The sequence below is a fragment of the Moschus berezovskii genome, chromosome 8 (assembly GCF_049115385.1).
Source record: "Moschus berezovskii isolate FMDL1 chromosome 8, NW_MosBer_1.0, whole genome shotgun sequence".
Classification (NCBI taxonomy): domain Eukaryota; kingdom Metazoa; phylum Chordata; class Mammalia; order Artiodactyla; family Moschidae; genus Moschus; species Moschus berezovskii.
The window spans coordinates 84,111,843-84,136,395 of NC_142467.1; positions in this window are offsets into that span (position 1 = coordinate 84,111,843).

The window sequence follows — 24,553 nt, forward strand, 5'->3', positions numbered from 1 at the left end:
TCTGGAAACTTGCAGAGTTAAACCTGAGTCCAACACTCAGAGGAAGGAATTGTTTGTGGTGCTAAGGAAGAAAAAAGGAAACACTTGGGGTTTTAAAGTAATTATGGCATTGGGCTAGCGCCAATGGACATTTTTCAGAAAGCCTGTCTTTTGTGAGAAAGTCAACTCCTGAATATTTGGAGGAGGAAAGTCATTTTTGGAGGGGAAAAAAAAAAACCCACTAAGAACCAAGTGATTGTTTAAAGAAGCAATTTCCACCACTGCCTCACACCTTACCCCACCTCCCCAGCCATGGATAAGATCTTTGTATTTTCCAAAACTTTCCTAAAACACAATGTATTGGAGTCATAAAATACAAAATACAAAGAAAGGCAATAAAACTGAAAATTAATTCTTTATCTTAGGGAAGTCAAACCTACTTACATAGTTGCATGGGCTGTGGACTTGAAGAAAATCATAACAATGCAGTTAGTAAACCTGAGGGAAAAGAAATGTCACCTGCACCTCCTTTCTGCTCTGTTTCTTTCTGACTTTTGGAATTCAGGAAGTCAGAGAAACCAAACAATTCGGATATTCAGTTCAGTTCAGTTCAGTCGCTCAGTAGTGTCCGACTCTTTGCGACCCCATGAATCACAGCACGCCAGGCCTCCCTGTCCATCACCAACTCCCGGAGTTCACTCAAACTCATGTCCATCGAGTCGGTGATGCCATCCAGCCATCTCATTCTCTGTCGTCCCCGACTTCTCCCACCCCCAATCCTTCCCAGCATCAGACTCTTTTCCAGTGAGTCAACTCGTCGCATGAGGTGGCCAAAATATTGGAGTTTCAGCTTTAGCATCAGTCCTTCCAATTCAAGTGGTCATGATTTTTCAGTCAATGGGAGAGCAGTAAAACAAAATTGAAATGTATTGAATTACTAACGTATTGGTCCAAGGAGTGAGGGGAAACTTAAAATGAATTTAGAAACTATTTGTTTAAAAAAAAAAGTGAAAGCTTCTTTTGCACGTCTGAGGTATAGAGTTTCCCAAAGGCAAAATAATTTCCTAGGACTTTTCCTAAATACATTATGAGAAAGAATTTTTTTTAACTTTTTATTTTGTATTGGGGTCTAGTTGGACTGTGAAGAAAGCTGATCGCCGAAGAATTGATGCTTTTGAACTGTGGTGCTGGAGAAGACTCTTGAGAGTCCCTTGGACTGCAAGGAGATCCAACCAGTCCATTCTAGAGGAGATCAATCCTGGGTATTCATTGGAAGGACTGATGCTAAAACTGAAACTCCAATACTTTGGCCACCTCATGTGACGAGTTGACTCACTGGAAAAGACTCTTATGCTGGGAAGGATTGGGGGCAGGAGGAGAAGGGGACGACAGAGAATGAGATGGCTGGATGGCATCACCAGCTCAATGGACATGAGTTTGAGTGAACTCCGGGAGTTGGTGATGGACAGGGAGGCCTGGCGTGCTGTGATTCATGGGGTCACAAAGAGTCGGACATGACTGTGCGACTGAACTGAACTGAATAGCCGATTAACAATATTGTGATAGTTTCAGGTGAACAGTGAAGGGAATCATATATATATATATATATACACATATATATATCTCCATTCTCCCCCTAATTTCCCTCCCTTCTAGCCTGCCACATAACACTGAGCAGAGTTCCATGTCCTATGCAGTAGGTCCTTGTTGGTTATCCATTTTAAATACAGCAGTGTGTACATGTTCATCCCAAACTCACTAACTTTCTCTTCCCCCCACCCTCCCCCCACTTCCCCATAGCAACCATAAGTTTGTTCTATGAGAAAAAAATTTAATGTTTAGAGACCAACAGACAGACAGGGGTCAGTAGAACAGTGAATTAATTATCGTTGATACAGTTACTGTGATTGTATTGCTGCTTTTGTTTTTAAACGCCTTAGACTGGCTCTGCCTTGTCCACCTGACTGCTCCCTGTTTTCTTCTATATAATCATTTTTTATAAATTTATAATCATTAGCTTTTAAGTTAGCAATTTTAGAAGAACCCTACTATTGTTAGATAATAATAATAAAAGCCATATTTTTAATGAATGCCTGCAATATGTCAGGCATTTAACATTCACCATTAACCTTTACAGCAGTCCCAGAAGATTGATATTATTATCCCATTTTAAGACTAGGAGCCTCTTAAGTGGTAAAGCTAAAATTTGAACACAGGTAAGTCAGGCTCCTACACACGTCTTTCAATTAACCTGCACTTTGTTGTGATTCAGAGCTAATGTTATGCACCAATTTTGAGGATACGCCACTTCAGATAATATACGGGAAAAACGACATCTATATCCTGTTAAGTTTCAATATAAAAGAGTGCAAAAATTTTTGGACCTCAACTGAAATTCATAACAGAGAGAATGATGCATTTGTTCTGTATAAGATCAGACTAGAAAGAACAGATTTTTCTCTTTCTACTTTTGGTAATACAACCCCAGGGCCCAAAGTGGTCAACCATTGTCATAATTCATTTGGCAGTCCTGTCAAAGATAGTTCAGTCATTTAGTCTAACAAAATATTTTTTAACAGTCAGGGTACATATTTGATTTGGATCCAGGGACAAATGGCTCTTCTAAGGCTTCCTGGCAGGTTGAAGATGTGATGCATCAACTGGATGTATCAGGACTTAATACCACTGAACCATGGAGTACATTTTAAAAGCTCACATTCTCAAATATCAGTGTCTATAACAAATTTCATTGCCTTTGACTCAACGATATTTAGAATATATGATATATCAGTCTTTCTGCTCTGGGATTTAGTCATAATCCAAGGTTGTTGTCTTCTGTTCAAATGTAAAAAGTTTAACTTGAAGTATAGGTTACTTATCTTGGGCTTGGTTTGAAAAGGCATATATTCAGTCATGTTGTAATGTATAATTGTTCCTAATTTAACTGAGGAGGAAGTTACAGTCACACATCATTTATCCAGAATCACTAAGAATGGAGATGTTACACATAAGGGCACTTTCCTGAATATGTCCTTAAGAATATTTTCAAAATCACAAAATCTGTACTTATTTTTATCCATTCAGACTTGATTAAAACAGGGTCAACAATCATATTTCAACTTCTTGATAACTTAACGTTTTTACATTATTAAATTTTTTTATTTAAAAAAAAAAAAAGAGAGAGCACTAAGAAAAAACTCATGAATCTGTGTCTGGGCCCACATTCAACCTTCAGCACTGAAGAGAAAGAAGTGCTGTATTTGCTTTGCTTTTTTGCCAGTTATAACACTTTCTGCATCCTCTTACTCCTCCTTCTCTTTCTTTTCAGTCCATTTTTAAATCAGATTGTCTTCTTATTGTTGTGTTTTAAGAGTTCTTTGTATATTCTGGATAATAGTCCTTTATCTGATATGTCTTTTGTAAATATATATTTCACCCCAGTCTGTGACTTATTTTCTTCTCTCTTGACATTGTCTTTTTCAGGGCAGAGGTTTTTAATTATGATAAGTCTTGATGCCAGGCAGTGTCAGTTCTCCAACTTTTTCTCCTCCAATAATGTGTTGAATATTCTAAGTCATTTGTCTCTCCATAAAACTTTCAGTTCAGTTCAGTCGCTCAGTCGTGTCCGACTCTTTGCGACCCCATGAATCACAGCACGCCAGGCCTCCCTGTCCATCACCAACTCCCGGAGTTCACTCAAACTCATGTCCATCGAGTCGGTGATGCCATCCAGCCATCTCATTCTCTGTCGTCCCCGTCTCCTCCCACCCCTAATCTTTCCCAGCATCAGAGTCTTTTCCAGTGAGTCAACTCGTCGCATGAGGTGGCCAAAGTATTAGAGTTTCAGCTTTAGCATCAGTCCTTCCAATGAACACCCAGGATTGATCTCCTTTAGAATGGACTGGTTGGATCTCCTTGCAGTCCAAGGGACTCTCAAGAGTCTTCTCCAACACCACAGTTCAAAAGCATCAATTCTTCGGCGATCAGCTTTCTTCACAGTGCAACTCTCACATCCATACATGACCACTGGAAAAACCATAGCCTTGACTAGATGGACCTTTGTTGGCAAAGTAATGTCTCTGCTTTTTAATATGCTGTCTAGTTTGGTCATAGCTTTTCTTCCAAGGAGCAAGCATCTTTTAATTTCCTGGCTGCAATCAGCATCCGCAGTGATTTTGGAGCCCATAAAAATAAAGTCTGACACTGTTTCCACTGTTTTCCCATCTATTTCCCATGAAGTGATGGGACCAGATGCCATGATCTTTGTTTTCTGAATGTTGAGCTTCAAGCTAACCTTTTCACTCTCCTCTTTCACTTTCCTCAAGAGGCTTTTTAGTTCCTCTTCACTAAAGATAAGTCAAAATGAAAAACTGTTGAAATAGATGATAAAGTATGTGGTATTCATGGGCTTCCCTGGTGGCTCAGCAGTAAAGAATCTACTTGGAATGGAGACACAGGTTCAGTCCCTGGGTTGGGAAGATATCCTGGAGAAGGAAATGGCAACCCTCTCCAGTATTCTTGTCTGGGAAATCTCATGGACAGAGGAGCCTGGCAGGTTACACTCCATGGGGTCTCAAGAGTCAGACATGACTTAGCAACTAAACCACCACCACGTGAGACTCATTGTATTATTCTTTCTGGTGTGGTATATGTTTGTAATTCCCATAATAAAATGTTAACAACAAAACAAAACAACACCTAAAGCCCAGATATATTGTTACTTGCCCAACACCATATATGTAATTAGGGATAGTTCAAATCTGAAATTAGACTCTTGACTTCCAATCAAATACTGTCTCCTTTATAACAAGCTATTTTGCAGAGAAGCCAAAATTCTGGGGTACCAGATATCTGCCCAAAGCTTGACAAGCCAGTGGGTGAACCAGGGAATACACAGCGGGGCTATTAAATACTGATACAAGCAGCTCATCAGTAAGCAGCCAAGTGGCAAATTGGGATTGACTGGGAGTACAGAGCAGCTGTTGACTTTTGAAGTATTGCCCAGAGTTCTTGGCGTTCTTTCATTTGGTCTTTAAGGGAGCCATTTCAAAATCTGACCAGGCTTATAAGTGCCCAAACAGAATTGAAAGGCTGCTTAGTCTGTACCTAGAGTTTTTTAAGTGTATCACAAAAATTGATTTTTGATGAAAGCTATATATACAGTAATTTCCCTACATACAAATGAGTTCCATTCTGAGAGCATGTTTGTAAGTCCAATTTGTTCATATGTCCAGCAAAGTTAGCCTAGGCACCAGACTAACACAATCACAATATTGCACTCATCTCACACGCTAGTAAAGTCATGCTCAAAATTCTCCAAGCCAGGCTTCAGCAGTATGTAAACCGTGAAACTCCCAGATGTTCAAGCAGGTTTTAGAAAAGGCAGAGGCACCAGAGATCAAATTGCCAACATCCGCTGGATCATGGAGAAAGCAAGAGAGTTTCAGAAAAACATCTATTTCTGCTTCATTGACTATGGCAAAGCCTTTGACTGTGTGGACCACAATAAACTCTGGAACATTCTGAAAGAGATGGGAATCCCAGACCACCTGACCTGCCTCTTGAGAAACCTGTATGCAGGTCAGGAAGCAACAGTTAGAACTGGACATGGAACAACAGACTGGTTCCAAATAGGAAAAGGTGTACGTCAAGGTTGTATATTGTCACCTTGCTTATTTAACTTATATGCAGAGTACATCATGAGGAACGCTGGGCTGGAAGAAGCACAAGCTGGAATCAAGATTGCTGGGAGAAATATCAATAACCTCAGATATGCAGATGACACTACCCTTATGGCAGAAAGTGAAGAGGAACTCAAAAGCCTCTTGATGAAAGTGAAAGAGAAGAGTGAAAAGGTTGGCTTGAAGCTCAACATTCAGAAAACGAAGATCATGGCATCTGGTCCCATCACTTCATGGGAAATAGATGGGAAAACAGTGGAAACAGTGTCAGACTTTATTTTTTTGGGCTCCAAAATCACTGCAGATGCTGATTGCAGCCATGAAATTAAAAGACGCTTACTCCTTGGAAGGAAAGTTATGACCAACCTTGATAGTATATTAAAAAGCAGAGACATTACTTTGCCAACCAAGGTCCGTCTAGTCAAGGCAATGGTTTTTCCCATGGTTGTGTATGGATGTGAGAGTCGGACTGTGAAGAAAGCTGATCGCCGAAGAATCGATGCTTTTGAACTGTGATGTTGGAGAAGACTCTTGAGAGTCCCTTATACTGCAAGGAGATCCAACCATTCCATTCTAAAGGAGATCAATCCTGGATGTTCACTGGAGGGACTGATGCTAAAGCTGAAACTCTAATACTTTGGCCACCTCATGCGACGAGTTGACTCACTGGAAAAGACTCTGATGCTGGGAAAGGTTGGGAACGGGAGGAGAAGGGGACGACGGAGAATGAGATGGCTGGATGGCATCACCGACTCGATGGACGTGAGTTTGAGTGAACTCCGGGAGTTGGTGATGGACAGGGAGGCCTGGTGTGCTGTGATTCATGGGGTCGCGGAGAGTCGGACACGACTGAGCGACTGAACTGAACTGAACTGATAGATACTTATAGTATAGTATTATCAGTATAGTTCTATAATAGCTTTATAATATATTTTACACAAATAATATATAAAAAACAAACAAAAAAAAGAAAGCATTTTTAATCTCACAGTCAGTACCTTGAAAAGCACAGTAGTACAGTATAACAGCTGGCACACAGTAGTACAGTATAACAGCTGGCACACAGTAGTACAGTATAACAGCTGGCACACAGTAGTACAGTATAACAGCTGGCACACAGGGCTGGCATTGAGTAAAGGCAAGGAGAGCTGCTGACTGCAGGAGGGAGAGCGGTGGGCGATGGTAGAGCTGAAGGATGGTCAGCAATAGGAGACAGAGGGCAAGCTGCAATTTCACTCATGCCCGACATCGATGGCACAGGTTTTGGTTCCTTGCTGGATTCAGTTTTATCTACCTTCTTGCTTTTGGACATTCTGGGCTTGAAATAAAGATTCTGTACTCCATATAGCACTAAACAGTAGAATAGACAAAAGCACAACTACTTGTGGAGGATGCATGCATGCACACCAGACTTGTGAACGAATGTGACTGGACGTGCGAACATACGTTTGCATCTTTGACGGTTCAAGGTTCATATGTAGAGGATTTACTGTAGTCAGAACAACAAGGAGTCATGAGGCGACAGCTGAGGTCACAGCGCCTAGCCACCAAGGATAAGAGAATTGTTAGATTGAAATGTCATTTTCACATTGCTGAGGATTGCTGTTTTATGAGACACTAAAACTCGGTCACCACTGCTTTAGGCTTGGCATTGTTGAGACACTGACTGAGCTGCTGTATAGAGCCGTGGATAGATGGGAAACTAATGAAGCACACACAGAAAATCAGAAAAGGGATAAAACGGTAGTGGCAGCAGTACAAAACCAGGAAAGGGCATTCAGATCCAACAGTGGAGGCAAATATTGACCCAAAGTTACGGACTAGACCTTAGTTTTGCGAATCTAACGTGCAGCAGGGCCAATCTACTGGTACCTGGTTGTGGTGAAGGAAAGTGCAGTGCTTATCGCAGGCCATTAGACAAGGAAGGGGAGACAGGCCTCAGAGCCACTCCCGCCTGGCCTTTGAGTGAGGTTGTTTTTATTTTTTAAGAGGAAGAACAAAGAGTCAGAAATTAGTCATTGTCTTGTGACATTTAATCCTAGTTTTGGGAGTAAGGACTGTTTTGGTTTATGATTCTGTTGCCAGGTGGTTCATGGCTTGAAAGTGAAGTCGCTCAGTCATGTCCAACACTTTGTGACCCCATGGAATGTGGCTACCAGGCTCTTCCGTCCATAGGATTTTCCAGGCAAGAATATTGGAGTGGGTTGCCATTTCCTTACCCAGGAGATTTTCCTGACCCAGGGATTGAACCGGGGTCTCCCGCATTGTAGGCAGATGCTTTACAGTCTGAGGCACCAGGGAAGTGGAGTTCCGTTAGCTCACTCTGCACTGGAGAAATAACCTAAGTTTATACATTAACGATGATACCTGTAGTAGCAATTTTAGTGCATTAACAACGTTATTGACAACAGCAATTTTAGTCATCTGACCCTGATTGATTACTATTAGCACAGATTGAGGTCAGGGGGACAGGGAATAAAGTTTTGGATAGAAAAATTAATCACAGACTTGGTTGTTAGGAGGACTTGGTTTTTTGGGAGGACTTGGTTTCACCAATATTTAAATACAGCTAGTTAGGTAGCTGCATATTCCCTGCCATTACACAGCATCCTTTCTTCTGGGTTTTATTACTATGTATTTAGAGATTGAGGCTCTCCTTCAGTTCAGTTCAGTTCAGTCGCTCAGTCGTGTCTGACTCTTTGCGACCCCATGAACCACAGCACGCCAGGCCTCCCTGTCCATCACCAACTCCCGGAGTTCACTCGAACTCATGTCCATCGAGTCGGTGATACCATCCAGCCATCTCATTCTCTGTCGTCCCCGTCTCCTCCTACCCCCAATCCCTCCCAGCATCAGAGTCTTTTCCAGTGAGTCAACTCGTCGCATGAGGTGGCCAAAGTATTGGAGCTTCAGCTTTAGCATCAGTCTCTCCTAGGAGGTCATTTTTTGGGGAAAAAAAGGCAGCATAAAATTTTTCTTGTTCCAATGCTTCTATTCTCTTGCCTCACCTTTCCCTAATCAATATTCAACACAGGTATAGCTCAGGCAGTTGTTCCTAGTAGACATCTGTTTTCTGTCTAGCGTTCATTCCCATTTTCTGATAGCATGCATGCTTTTCTTGAAAAGCTGTCACTTCCTTATCACATGTGGTCTTAGTGGAATTGTTAATCAGATGGGTGCCTGATCCAAGTTTTGCTAACCTCTTTTTAGTGTTAAGTTTGGTTATTGAGGCTGCTATTTATCTGAATAGCAGTTTCCTAAAAAGAGTGGCTATTGGGTATGTTCTCTAGAACACTAAAACTTAGTTACTCTGCATCTTGTCCTTTCAAATGCCAGGAACTTGACTTTAATTCTGTGACTTTTCTCTTTTCATCTCACAGTCCCTTTTTGCTTAAGTCAGACTTGGTTTATGTTGCCACAACCCAAGATAGATGCTATATTGCCCACATATGACAGCCAGCCACTAAAAGAGTACAAATCAAGTGTACTGAATATTCATTTGGTATGTGTCAGGGGAACACTTGGAGCCATGTTTGACTCAGGTTTTGGCATACACTAAAATCAAATCTTCTGTGCTCCTTGACTTGTTCTTCAGTTCAGTTCAGTTCAGTTCAGTTCATTCGCTCAGTCGTGTCCGACTCTCCGCGACCCCTTAGAGTGTACTAAAATTGTACTAAAAAAAATGTACTAAAATTTTGGTGTATTTTTGGCTTTCTGTTTCTGTTAAAAAATGGAAAGTTATAGTGCTTTAACAGTCTATAATGCAATATGTTGATATCACATTCATATTTTTATTTTTCTACCTTCTGAAGAATTAGATGCAATAGATAGCAGTAGTATGACTCTGAGATGGAACACACCTTCTTAAAATGGAAGAACGTTTATGATGGTCAGAATTCACACACTATTTAAATTGTTTTCATTGATGTATGTGTCAGTGACAAACACATTTTTTGATTAAATACCCACTAGATTAGTGGATGAATCAAGACCATGTCTTGGAAACTTTGAGAGGGTAATAATAGGGTTTTTATAATAGGGTTTTTACTTCACATAACAGGACTTTCTCATCTACAGGTCATACACAAATCTTTGAAGATGGATGATCGTATGGACAGGAATGGGTGAATTTAATTCAGATGACCATTATATCTACTATTGGTAGCAAGAATCCCTTAGAAGAAGTAGAGTAGCCCTCATAGTCAACAGCAGAGTCTGAAATGTAGTACTTGGGGGCAACTCAAAAATGACAGAATGATCTTGGTTCCTTTCCAAGGCAAAACATTTGACATCACAGTAATCCAAGTCTATGCTCCAACCACTGATGCTGAAAAAGCTGAAGTTGACTCATTTTATGAAGACCTACGAAGGCAATGGCAAGCCACTCCAGTACTCTTGCCTGGAAAATCCCATGGATGGAGGAGCCTGATAGGATGAAGTCCATGGGGTCGCTAAGGGTTGGACACGACTGAGTGACTTCACTTTCACACATTGGAGAAGGAAATGGCAACCCACTCCAGTGTTCTTGCCTGGAGAATCCCAGGGATGGGGAGCCTTGTGGGCTTCTGTCTATGGGGTCACACAGAGTCGGACACGACTGAAGTGACTGAGCAGCAGCAACAACATTTTTTAGAACTGACACCAAAAAGAGATGTATTTTTCATCATAGGTATTGGAATGCAAGAGTAGGAAGTCAAGAGATACCCAAAATAATAGGAAAGTTTGGCCTTGGAGTAAAAAATGAAGCAGGGCAAGGCTAACAGAGTTTTGTCAAGAGACCATGATGGTTATCCCAAACACTCTTTTCCAACAACCCAAGAGATGATTCTACACAGGAACATCACCAGATGATCAATATTGAAATTAGATTGATTATGTTCTTTGCAGCCAAAGATGGAGAAGCTCCATACAGCCTGCAAAAGCAATACCTGGAACTGACGATGGCTCAGATTATGAGCTTCTTATTGCAAAATTCAGGCTTAAACTGAGTAAAGTAGGGAAAACCACTGAATTATTCAAGTATGATCTAAATTAAATACTTTATGATTATACAATGGAGGTGATGAATACATTCAAGGGATTAGATCCAATAGAGTGACTGGGGAACTATGGACGGAGGTTTGTAATGTTGTACAGGAGACAGTGACCAAAACCATCTCAAAGAAAAAGAAATACAAAAAGCAAAGTGGTTGTCTGAGGAGGCTTTACAAATAGCTGAGGAAAGAAGAAAAGTGAAAGGCAAGGGAGGGAGGGAAAGATATACCCAACTGAATGCAGAGTTTCAGAGAATAACGCAGAGGGATAAGAAGACATTCTTATATGAACAATGAGAAAAAAAAAAATAGAGGGAAACGATAGAATGGGAAACACTAAAGATCTTTTCAAGAAAATTAGAGATATTAAGGTAACATTTCACACAAAGATGAGCACAATAAAGGACAGAAACAATAAGTACAAAACAGAAGCAGAAGATATTAAGAAGAGAGGGAAAGAATACACAGAAGAACTATACAAAAAAGGTCTTAATGACCTGGATAACCACGATTGTGTAGTCACTCACCTAGAACCAGGCATCCTGGAGTGTGAAGTCGAGTGGGTCTTAGGAAGCATTACTATGAACAAAGCTAGTGGAGGTCTAGCTGAGCTATTTCAAATCCTAAAAGATGATGCTGTTAAAGTGCTGCACTCAGTATGTCAACAAGTTTGGAAAACTCGGCAGTGGCCACAGGACTAAAAAAGGTCAGTCTTCATTCCAATCCAAAGAAGGACAATGCCAAAGAATGTTCAAACTACCCTACAATTGCACTCATTTCACATGCTAGCAAGGTTATGTTTAAAGTCCTTCAAGCTAGGCTTCAGCAGTATGTGAACTGAGTATTTCCAGATGTACAAACTGGGATTTGAAGAGGCAGAGGAAAGGATCAAATTGTCAGCATTCACTGGATCATGGAGAAAGCAAGGGAGTTCCAGAAAAACATCCTCTTCATTGACTATGCTAAAGCCTTTGCCTGTGTGGATCACAAAAAACTGGAAAATTCTTCAAGAGATGTGAATACCAGATCACCTTACTGTCCCCTGAGAAACCTCTATGTAGGTCAAGAATCATCAGTTAAAATTGGACATGGAACAATAGTCTGGTTCAAAATTGGGAAAGAAGTATAACAAGGCTATATATTATCATGCTTTTTATTTAACTTCTATGCAGAGTACATCATGCAAAATGCTGGGCTGGATGAATCCCAAGCTGGAATCAAAGTTGCTGGGAGAAGGATTAACAACCTCAGATATGCAGATGATACCACTGTAATGACAGAAATTGAAGAGGAACTAAGGAGCCTCTTGATGAGGGTGAAAGAGGAGAGTGAAAAAGCTGGCTTGAAACTCCACATTAAGTAAACTAAGATCATGGTGTCTGCTCCCATCACTTCAAAGCAAATAGAAGTGGAAGCAGTGATATCTTTTCTTTTCTTGGGGTCCAAATTCATTGTGAATGGTGACTGCAGTCATGAACTTAAAAGATGCTTGCTGCTTGCAAGGAAAGCTATGACAAACCTAGACAGCATATTAAAAAGCAGAGACATCAGTTTACTGACAAAGGTCCGTGTAGTCAAAGCTAGATTTTTCCAGTAGTCATGTACAGATATGAGAGCTGGATCATAAAAAAGGCTGGTCACCGAAGAATTGATGCTTTCGAATTGTAGTGCTAGAGAATACTCTTGAGAATCCCTTGGATAGCAAGGAGATCAAACCCGTCAATGCTAAAGGAAATAAACCCTGAATATTCATTGGAAGGACTGATGCTGAAACTAAAGTTTCATCTGATATAAAGAGCCAGTTCACTGGAAAAGACCCTAATGCTGGGAAAGATTGACAGCAAAAGGAGAAGTGGGAGACAGAGAATGAGATGGTTGAATGGCATCACCGACTCAATGGACATTAATTTGAGCAAAATCCAGGAGATAGTGGAGGAGAGGACCCTGGCCTGCTGCAATCCACAGAGTTGCAGAGAGTCGGACATGACATAGGTTGAACAACAAAATTCTTATACTGAAGTCCAAACTCCCAGTAACTCAGTATATGATTGTATTTGGACACAAATCTTTAAATAAATTCTTTACTTAAGAGGATATAAGATCATTAAGGAGAGCCCTAATTCAATAGGAGTCCTGTCCTTATAAGAAAAAGAGACATCAGAGCTTACTACCTCTCCGTGTGAACACAGAGGAAAAGCCATGTGAAGACACTAACAAGTCAGCCATCTGCAAGCCAGGAAGAGACTCCTCACAAGACATTACCAATGGCACAGATCTTTGACTTCTGGCTTCAAGAACCGTGAGTAAATCAATATCTGTTGTTAAAGCCACCCAGCCTGTGGTATGTTGCTATGGCAGCTCTAGCAGACTGATACACTTCCTGTCTGTTTTCCAAAGTACATTGTATGTTCATATAAATCCTCTCTTAGACCTTAACTGTCTGTGATTCTTAGGTAAAGTCAGTTTAATATTTTGACCAATAACTCCAAGTTGCATGCATGAGTGTTTGGTCTCCTTGGTCATGTCCGACTCTGCGACCCTATGGACTATAGCCCGCCAGGCTCCTCTGTCCATGGGATACTCCAGGCAAGAATACCGGAGTGGGTTGCCATGCCCTTCCTCCAGGGATCTTCCTGACCCAGGAATTGAACCTGCATCTCTTATGTCTCCTGTATTTGCAAACAGGTTCTTTAACCACTAGCACCACCTGGGAAGCCCAACTCCATCTTGGCCGAATCTCAATTCCGTCCCTTTTTTTCTGTCACTGTGTATACCCTTACCAGCCCTCCACTGCTCCGAGGCTCCACTGCTGTTCAGACTGATCCAGTGGTGCTTCTGGCACTTACCCAGCCCATCACCACTGCTGTGTTCAGGCCACTTGAATCGTGGTGCTTAGTGGCTTTTAACTTCCCAAACTTTATGCACCTGGGTTTCTGTGCTTGACAATGAGTTTTGACATTCTTGTATACTTTTGAATTTATGGTACATCTACCTCTCCTCATTTTCTTATTCCACAACCACATATGACCTTCTTTTCCCCAGCATCCAGAGGATCTCTGAGAATTATGTCAGGATAGTTTCACTCTGTACTTGAGAGCACTATTTCCATGATGTTGGCCCTGTTTCCACATCTGGTCCACAATGTAGAACTTCTATCTCATTATTGTTTTTTGGGATGCCACTGTTTCTTCTGCAATCTGGCCTATACTGCCCACACAGCCCATCAATGTTTGTCTGAGCACAGACTGCAGAGTTCAAGATCTTTCCCTTGAATCTGCTGAGACCCATGCAAATCACTGTTAGATAGGAAGTGAGGTTGCTTAAGCTTACAAGCTATCATACCCAAGCCTCATCAAACCAGAAGCCCCATGGGAGTTTTTACTGGTTGGGTTTTTTAGATTTCATTCCACTGTAGCTCAGTGCTTAGGACAGAATCTATGACACAGAGATGAGTAATTTATTCAAACGAATGAGGGAAACATCAGTGTCAGAGCTCAGAGAATTCTCGACAGTGTCTCCTCCCCACTCCCTTTGGTGGGCTCCTTCACCTGAGCCTCTTTACCTCTCCAGTACCACCCAAACTTCCTTCTACTGTTGGATATTTTGACAAGGGCTTTTCCTCTGTATTGCCTCCAATATCAAGAGGATATGTTCACACAGTCTCTTGCTCTGCTTTCCTGTCCTCTCCATTTTTCTGAACATTCTAGGAAGCTGCTGGGAGCAGTGACAGCTTGTGTCCCCTCATCCCTTGATTTCCTTCATCAGACCAAATAACACCACAGAGAAGAATCTTGATCCCTCTTCAGTTTGTCCAGATACCACCAGACCCAGGCCAAAATGCAATTCTCCTACATGGAACTGGTTGGTTTTCCAATGGAAAAACGCTGTGCACAACTGCATACCTCAGATAGGTGTCTTGCTTCTTTTAGGTTAAAATATAAAGGAGATGGTTCCTTGACAACCATCATTCATATTCTGACATTCCTTCTCTTTTCAGAGAACAGATATACAACCAAAAACAGTTGACAGATAAAACAGAGATTACTTAAGATGACTCCCTCAGCTTATGGTGGCTAAGTCTTTAGAATCAGATACAGAGGTTATCAACCAAGACAGTGAACAGTCAATCAGTAGCTTCCAAAGAAGCTCAAACAACAACAAAATATAGACACGGTATCCCCTAAATAAACAGAGGGTTCCCGTTTGGCTAATCTGTTACAACTTCCCTAAAGTGAGAAATTTCAATGCATAACACAAATACAGTATAAGTGTTTTCTCATCACCTTAATATGCCTGTTACTATAGAAGTGGCACATCTTAGAGTTAATTTGTTGTTGTTAAATTAGCTCTTACCTGTCTTTTCCTTTGTACCTGCAAAAGAGAAAATTATGGGAAATTCTAGATCACTGTTATTTGATCTAGGAACATTTTGCCTTAAACTCTAGTCCTGTTAAATGTCCTACTCTTATCCATAGGTTTTATTCCCTTATTTGTATTGCTTGGCTGTTGTGTTTCGACCATGCAAAAAATTTATATAGTCAAAAGAGTGCTTTCCAAAGTCAATTCTAGATTTTTTCACATTAATATTTATATAACTTTTGAAATTTCAGTCTTCAAAATGTTGATCCACAAAAGTACTGGTGTAGCCACTTTGGAAAAACAGTATGAGGATTCTCAAAAAACTAAAAATAGGGCTACTGTATAGTTCAGCAATTCCACTCCTGGGTATATATATGCATATAAAACTATAATTTGAAAAGATAAAATGAACCCCTATGTTCACAGCAGCATTATTTGCAATAGAATGGACCTAGAGATGATCACATTAAGTGAAATAAGTCACAAATAGAAAGACAAATACCATATGATATCATTTACATGTGGAATCTAAAATATAACACAACTGAACTTATCTATGAAACAAAACAGACTTCCAGACACAGAGAACAGACTTGCGCTTATCAAGGGGGTCAGGGGGAGGGAAGGACTGGAAGTTTGGGATTAACAGATGCAAACCAGTATTTATAGGATGGATGAACAACAAGATCTTCTTTATAGTATAGGCCACTATATTCAATATCCTCTGATAAACCATAATGGAAAAGAATATGAAAAAGAATATATATATATACATAGTTATGACCAACCTAGATAGCATATTAAAAAACAGAGACATTACTTTGCCAACAAAGATCTGTCTAGTTAAGGCTATGGTTTTTCCCGTGGTCATGTATGGATGTGAGAGTTGGACTGTGAAGAAAGCTGAGTGCCGAAGAATTGATGCTTTTGAACTGTGAGGTTGGAGAAGACTCTTGAGAGTCCCTTGGACTGCAAGGGGATCCAACCAGTCCATTCTAAAGGAGATTGGTTCTGGGTGTTCATTGGAAGGATGATGCTAAAGCTGAAACTCCAATACTTTGGCCACCTCATGCGAAGAGCTGATGCACTGGAAAAGACTCTGATACTGGGAGGGATCGGGGGCAGGAGGAGAAGGGGATAACAGAGAATGAGATGGCTGGATGGCATCACCGACTCGATGGACATGAGTTTGAGTGAACTCCGGGAGTTGGTGATGGACAGGGAGGCCTGGTGTGCTGTGATTCATGAGGTCACAAAGAGTCGGACATGAATGAGCGATTGAACTGAACTGAACTGTTATATATATGCATGACTGAATCACTTTCTTGTACAGCAGAAATCAACACAACATTGTAAATCAACTATATACTTCTATAAAATCTTTAAAATTTATTTTACATTTTAATTGGATGAAAATTGCTTTACATTGTTGTGTTGCTTCCAGCTGTACAACAACTCGAATCAACCATAACTATGTATATATGCCCTCCCTCTTGAGTATTAATCCATGTGAAAGAATTCCAGGGGTTTCTCCTGAGAGATGCCACATCAAGGCCTGTCTTCTCATCAGGTTATCCACTTAACTGTTAGCTGAAAACAGCAAGCTGTGTGAAATCATCAGGAGTATTTTTACTCCAAGTCTTTAAGATAAATATATGATTTTTGGACATGGAAAGAGTTAATTTCCTTTCCACCTGTTCCTCAAACTTAACATGTACCCCACCCCCACCCCTTGCTCCCCAATCAGTCAGTCAGTTCAGTCACTCAGTTGGGTCTGACTCTCTGTGACCCCATGGACTGCAGCATGCCAGAGTTACCTGTCCATCACTAACACCTGGAGCGTACTCAAATTCATGTCCATCGACTTGGTGATGACATCCAACCATCTCATCCTCTGTCATCCCCTTCTCCTCCTGCCTTCAATCTTCCCCAGCATCAGAGTCTTTTTTAATGAGTCAGTTCTTTGCATCAGGTGGCCAAAGTATTAGAGCTTCAGCTTCAGCATCAGTCCTTCCAATGAATATTCAGGACTGATCTCCTTTAGGATGGACTGGTTGGATCTCCTTGCAGTCCAAGGGACTCTCAAGAGTCTTCTCCAAGACCACAGTTCAAATGCATCAATTCATTGGTGCTCAGTTTTCTTTATAGTCCAACTGTCACATCCATACATGACTACTGGAAAAACCATAGCCTTGACTAAATGGACCTTTGTTGGCAAAGTAATGTCTCTGCTTTTTAATATGCTGTCTAGGTTGGTCATAGTTTTTCTTTCAAGGAGCAAGTCTTTTAATTTCATGGCTTCAGTTACCATCTGCAAAATCACCATCTGCAGTGATTTTGGAGGCCAAAAAAATAAAGTCTGACACTGTTTCCACTGTTTCCCCATCTATTTGCCATGAAGTGATGAGACCAGATGCTATGATCTTAGTTTTCTGAATGTTGAATTTTAAGCCAACTTTTTCACTCTCCTCTTTCACTTTCAACAAGAAGCTCTTTAGTTCTTCTTTGCTTTCTGCCATAAGGGTGGTGTCATCTGTGTATATTCAGTTCAGTTCAGTCCTTCATTCGTGTCCTCCTCTTTGCAACCCCATGGACTGCAGCACGTCAGGCTTCCCTGTTCATCACCAACTCCTGGAGCTTATTCAAACTCATGTCCATCGAGTCAATGATGGCTTCCAACCATCTCATCCTCTTAGATTATTGATATATCTCCCAGAAATCTTGATTCCAGTTTGTGCTTCATCCAGTTGGCATTTCATATGATGTACTCTGCATAGAAGTTAAGTAGGCAGGGTGACAATATACAGCCTTGATGTATTCCTTTCCCAATTTGGAACCAGTTTGTTGTTCCATGTCCAGTTACAACAGTTGCTTCTTGACCTATATACAGATTTCTTAGGAGACAGGCAAGGTGGCCTGGTATTCCCATCTCTTGAAGAATTTTCCACAGCTTGTTGTGATCCACACAGTCAAAGGATTTAGCATAGTCAATGAAGGAGAAGTAGATGTTTTTCTGGAATTCTCTTGCTTTCACTATGATCCAACAGATGTTGGCAACTTGATCTCTGGTTTCTCTGCCTTTTCTAAATTCACCTTGAACATCTGGAATTTCTTGGTTCACATACTGTTGAAGCCTAGCTTGGAGAATTTTGACCATTACTTTGCTTGCTTGTGAGATGAATGCAATCATGCATTACTTTGAACATTTTTTGGCATTGCCTTTCTTTGGGATTGGAATGAAAATGGACATTTTCCAGTCCTTTGGCCACTGCTGAGTTTTCCAAATTTGCTGGCATATTTAGTGTAGCACTTTCACAGCATCGTCTCTTTGGATTTGAAATAGCTCAACTGAAATTCCATCATCTCCACTAGCTTTGTTCGTAGTGATGCTTTCTAAGGCCCAGTGGACTGAGCACTCCAGGATGTCCGGCACCAGGTGAAAGATCACACCATCATGGTTATCTGGGTCATTAACACCTTTTTTGTATAGTTCTTCTGTGTATTCTTGCCACCTCTTAATAACTTCTGCTTCTGTCAGGTCCATACCACTTCTCTCCTTTATTGTGCCCATTGTTGCCTGAAATGTTCCCCTGGTATCTCTAATTTTCTTGAAGAGATCTCTAGTCTTCCCCATTCTATTGTTTTCCTCTATTTCTTTGCATTGATCACTTAGGAAGGCTTTAACTCTCATTTGCTATTCTTTCAGTTCAGTTCAGTTCAGTCCTCAGTCGTGTGTGACTTTTTGCGACCCCATGAATCACAGCATGCCAGGCCTCCCTGTCCATCACCAACTCCCGGAGTACACTCAAACTCATGTCCACAGAGTCGGTGATGCCATCCAGCCATATCATTCTCTGTCGACCCCTTCTCCTCATGCCCCCAATCCCTCCCAGCATCAGAGTCTTTTCCAGTGAGTCAGCTCTTCACACAAGGTGGCCTAAGTATTGAATTTTCAGGTTTAGCATCAGTCTTTCCAATGAACACCCAGGACTGATCTCCTTTAGAATGGACTGGTTGGATCTCCTTGCAGTCCAAGGGACTCTCAAGAGTCTTCTCCAACACCACAGTTCAAAAGCATCAATTCTTTGGCGATCAGCTTCCTTCACAGTCCAACTCTCACATCCATTCATGACCATGGGAAAAACCATAGCCTTGACTAGACGGACCTTGGTTGGCAAAGTAATGTCTCTGCTTTTTAATATGCTATCTAGGTTTGTCATAACTTTCCTTCCAAAGAGTAAACGTCTTTTAATTTCATGGCTGCAGTCACCATCTGCAGTGATTGTGGAGCCCAAAAAAATAAAGTCTGACACTGTTTCCACTGTTTCCCCATCTATTTCCCATGAAGTGATGGGACCAGATGCCATGATCTTAGTTTTCTGAATGTTGAGCTTTAAGCCAATTATTTCACTCTCCTCTTTCACTTTCATCAAGAGGCTCTTTAGTTCTTCTTCGCTTTCTGCCATAAGGGTGGTGTCATCTGCATATCTGAGGTTATTGATATTTCTCCCGGCAATCTTGATTCCAGCTTGTGCTTCTTCCAGCCCAGCGTTCCTCATGATGTACTCTGCATAGAAGTTAAATAAGCAGGGTGACAATATACAGCCTTGATGTACTCCTTTTCCTATTTGGAACCAGTCTGTTGTTCCATGTCCAGTTCTAACTGTTGCTTCCCAACCTGCATACAGGTTTCTCAAGAGGCAGGTCAGGTGGTCTGGTAGTCCCATCTCTTTCATAATGTTCCACAGTTTATTGTGATCCACACAGTCAAAGGCTTTGGCATAGTCAATGAAGCAGAAATAGATGTTTTTCTGGAACTCTCTTGCTTTCTCCATGATCCAGCGGATGTTGGCAATTTGATCTCTGGTTCCTCTGCCTTTTCTAAAACCAGCTTGAACATGTGGAATTTCACAGTTTACATATTGCTGAAGCCTGGCTTGGAGAATTTTGAGCATGACTACTAGCGTGTGAGATGAGTGCCATTGGTGGTAGTATGAGCATTCTTTGGCATTGCTTTTCTTTGGGATTGGAATGAAAACTGACCTTTTCCAGTCCTGTGGCCACTGCTGAGTTTTCCAAATTTGCTGGCATATTGAGTGCAGCACTTTCACAGCATCATCTTTCAGGATTTGAAATAGCTCAACTGAATGTGATCCACTGAAGAAGGGATTGGCAAACTACTTCAGTATTCTTGCCTTGTGAACCCCATGAATAGTATGAAAAGGCAAAATGATAGGATATTGAATGAGGAACTCCCCAGGTTGGTAGGTGCCCAATATGCTACTGGAGATCAGTGGAGAAATAACTCCAGAAAGAGTGAAGGGATGGAGCCAAAGCAAAAACAATACCCAGTTGTGGATGTGACTGGTGATAGAATCAAAGTCCAATGCTGTAAAGGGCAATATTTCATACGATCCTGGAATGTTAGGTCCGTGAATCAAGGCAAATTGGAAGTGGTCAAACAGGAGATGACAAGAGTTAACGTAGACATTCTAGGAATCAGCGAACTAAAATGGACTGGAATGGGTGAATCCAACTCAGATGAACATTATATCTACTACTGTGGGCAGGAATCCCTTAGGAGAAATGGAGTAGCCATCATAGTCAACAAGAGAGTCCGAAATGCAGTACTTGGATGCAATCTCAAAAATGACAGAATGATCTCTGTTCGTTTCCAAGGCAAACCATTCACTATCACAGTAATCCAAGCTTATGCCCCACCCAGTAACATTGAAGAAGCCGAAGTTGAATGGTTATATGAAGATCTACAAGACCTTTTAGAACTAATACCCAAAAAAGATGTCCTTTTCATTATAGGGGACTGGAATGCAAAAGTAGGAAGTCAAGAACACCTGGAGTAACAGGAAAATTTGGTCTTGGAGCACGAAATGAAGCAGCGTAAGGGTTAATAAAGTTTTGCCAAGAGAACACACTGTTCATAGCAAACAGCCTCTTCCAACACCAGAGAAGACTCTACACATGGACATCACCAGATGGTCAACACCAAAATCAGATTGATTATATTCTTTGCAGCCAAAGATGGAGAAGCTCTGTACAGTTAGCAAAAACAAGACCAGGAGCTGACTGTGGCTCAGATCATGAACTCCTTATTGCCAAATTCAGACTTAAATTGAAGAAAGTAGGGAAAACCACTAGACCATTCAGATATGACCTCAATCAAATCCCTTATGATTATACAGTGGAAGTGAGAAATAGATTTAAGGGACTAGATCTGATTGATAGAGTGCCTGATGAACTCTGGACGGAGGTTTGTGACATTGTACAGGAGACAGGGACCAAGACCATCCCCATGGAAAAGAAATGCAAAAAAGCAAAATGGCTGTCTGAGGAGGCCTTACAAATAGCTGTGAAAAGAAGAGAAGCAAAAAGCAAAGGAGAAAAGAAAAGATATAAGCATCTGAATGCAGAGTTCCAAAGAATAGCAAGGAGAGATAAGAAAGCCTTCCTCAGCCATCATTGCAAAGAAATCAAGGAAAACAACAGAATAGGAAAAACAAGCGATCTCTTCAAGAAAATTAGAGATACCAAGGGAACATTTCATGCAAAGATGGGCTCGATAAAGGACAGAAATGGTATGGACCTAACAGAAGCAGAAGATATTAAGAAGAGGTGGCAAGAATACACAGAAGAACTGTATAAAAAAGATCTTCACGACTAAGATAATCACGATGGTGTGATCACTCACCTGGAGCCAGACATCTTGGAATGTGAAGTCAAGTGGGCCTTAGAGAGCATCACTATGAACAAAGCTAGTGGAGGTGATGGAATTCCAGTTAAGCTATTTCAAATCCTGAAAGATGCTGTTGCTATTCTTTAGAACTTTGCATATAGATGGGTATATCTTTCCTTTTCTGCTTTGCCTTTCACTTCTCTACTTTTCTCAGCTATTTGTAAGGCCTCCTCAGACAACCACTGTGCCTTTTTGTATTTCTTTTTTTGGGGAAGGTTTTGATCACCACCTCTTTTACAATGTGAAGAACCTCCATCCATAGTTCAGGCACTCTATCAAATCTAATCCCTTGAATCTATGTGTCACTTTCACTGTATATCATAAGGGATTTGAAATAGGTCATATCTGAATGGTCTAGTGGTTTTCCCTACTTTCTTCAATTTCAGTCTGAATTTGGCAATAAGGAGTTCATGATCTGAGTCACAGTCAGCTCCCAGTCTTGTTTTTGCTGAGTGCATAGAGTTTCTCCATCTTTGGCTGCAAATACCACTCCCCAATATCTATGGTTAATTTTCAAGAATCATTGCTACAAATGCTTAGTTTTTGTGAGGAAAATTGAGTTCCATATACAGGGATGGCACACAAAAACATAACATATGAATTACCATAAACTCTGCTGGGGTAAACAACTAGCTAGTCTTCCCAAAGAGTTTAAATCCCACTGGCACCTAAGACAGGTGGGCCAAATCAACACTCCTCTGTGTGTGTGTGTGTATGTGTGTAGTAACAAGAAAGCACTATATCAGTATAGTTTAAAAATTCCAATTTGTTTAATTTCCCACAAAGTGTCTGGGTTCTTTCTCAGAGCAATAACAAAAAATTCCCCCAAATACGAATGCCTTTCATTCTTTTCTATAACATGCAGCATTTCTCAGTTTGATCAGGTGAACACATATGATTCTCACAATAGCAAACATTAAGGAAAATATTTAATAATAAAACATACTTAAAATAGTGATGCTGGTAAAAATTGAAGCAAAAAGGGAAGGGGCGGCAGAAGATGAGATGGTTAGATAGCATCATCAACTCAGCTGGCATGAATCTGAACTAACATGGGGAGATAGTAGAGGACAGAGGAGCGTGGCATGCTACAGTCCAGGGGGTCACAAAGAGTCAGACACGACTTAGTGACTGAGCAACAATAGGAACAATAGCAACAGTCTACTGAGAACAACTGCAATTCAGTCCTCAATTTTCCCTCAAATCCCATTTTTCTTTATAATTTTTTTTTTCCAGGAGAAGGGAGGATTTATTACTTGCAGCAAATAAGGAGCATGTTTGCTTTTCCAAAGCAGGGCTTCTTCTTTTCATATGATTTTGAAAAGTTGTTAGGAATAGCAGTAAATATAAGTTCCTGGGAGACGAGCGAATTCATGTCAATGTATGGCAAAACCAACCAATATAATATTGTAAAATAAAAAAAAAATAAATTAAAAAAAATTTTTTTAAAGAAAAAAAAAAAAAGGAGTATGGGATGGAGAAAGTGTTCATGGATGAGCTGAGCCAGGTGAGGTAGATTTGAGTTCAGACCTCAGACAAGACTTAAAGGCTAGTGGGGGCGGGGGAAGGAGGATTCAAGGGAGAACTCTGGAGTGGCTGGAATGTTTGTTTAGAAAGCAGCAGGGATTATCTGATAAACTGGGTAAATGGCTTGTCATTTTTATAATGTAAATGAATCCAGTAGTAAAAGGAAAAGCTGACATCCTCTCACAGGATAGATAAAGCCAAATGATTATTTTTAGAATCATTTACAGAAGAAAGCAAACATTTTTTCCCTGATTTCCAACACTTACCACCTCCTTTTAGCCTCTTGGAATGTTTATTGGGGCTGAGTGAATGAAAAGTGGAGGAAAGGTGGAGGGAAGAGGAGGGAAGGGTGAGTTAATCCCTCAGTTTTGCTTTGAGACTTCAGATGAAGTGTACCAAGCATTTGAAATTGGGGACAAAATGAAGATTTACACAGAAGTAAGGATTGGTTGGTTCTCTCTAGGCCATCGAAACTTCTGCATCTCACAATTAATATTCTAAAGTGATTTTGCCTTCCATTTTCTCCTCAAGGACCTGACCCAAAAGGTATTTAATTTCTAAATGGGCATACAAATAATTCAGAACAAAACAAGCTTTTAACAACAACAGAAAAAAACCTGTCTTATTTAAAATCCCTGGAAGGTTTTTAGTGAGAGCAGTGTGTGACTGATGTGGTAAATTAGGCCTGCTGGAGAAAAATCAAGACAAAATGTGGATTCATTGTTTTTTTGAAAGGCAGCCATCTTTCCAGGGGAATGTGTACACCACGTTTTATTAAGAAATTATATCTTTCCCCATGTTTTCCATCTCTCTCACATGCTGGCAATGGCAAGCAGGTTGAACAGATGTGATGAAAGAATTAATACCAGTCTTGGGAACATGTAAACGAAATATTTCTTTTGAAACACCTATCTTTAAATTCCATTAGTTCAATCAGACACTGGAAGAGCCTGGATTAGGGCAATGATTTATACAGCACAGGCTGTTTGTCCAGACTCAGAACACCTTCGTAATATGAAAAACGTGAAGATGAATTTAATAGTTCTCCAATGAATTGTCTCGGAGTTTAAAATCCTGCTTTGACTGAGATAACTGCGTTTGTTTCAGTTTTAATAAATTCACCTCAGTAAGAATTTTTCTTTTTTTTCTCCCAGATTCATTCATAGCTGCTACACATTTGTCTCTGTGTAAAACCAACTCTCCCTTCTGAAAAAAGCAGCATA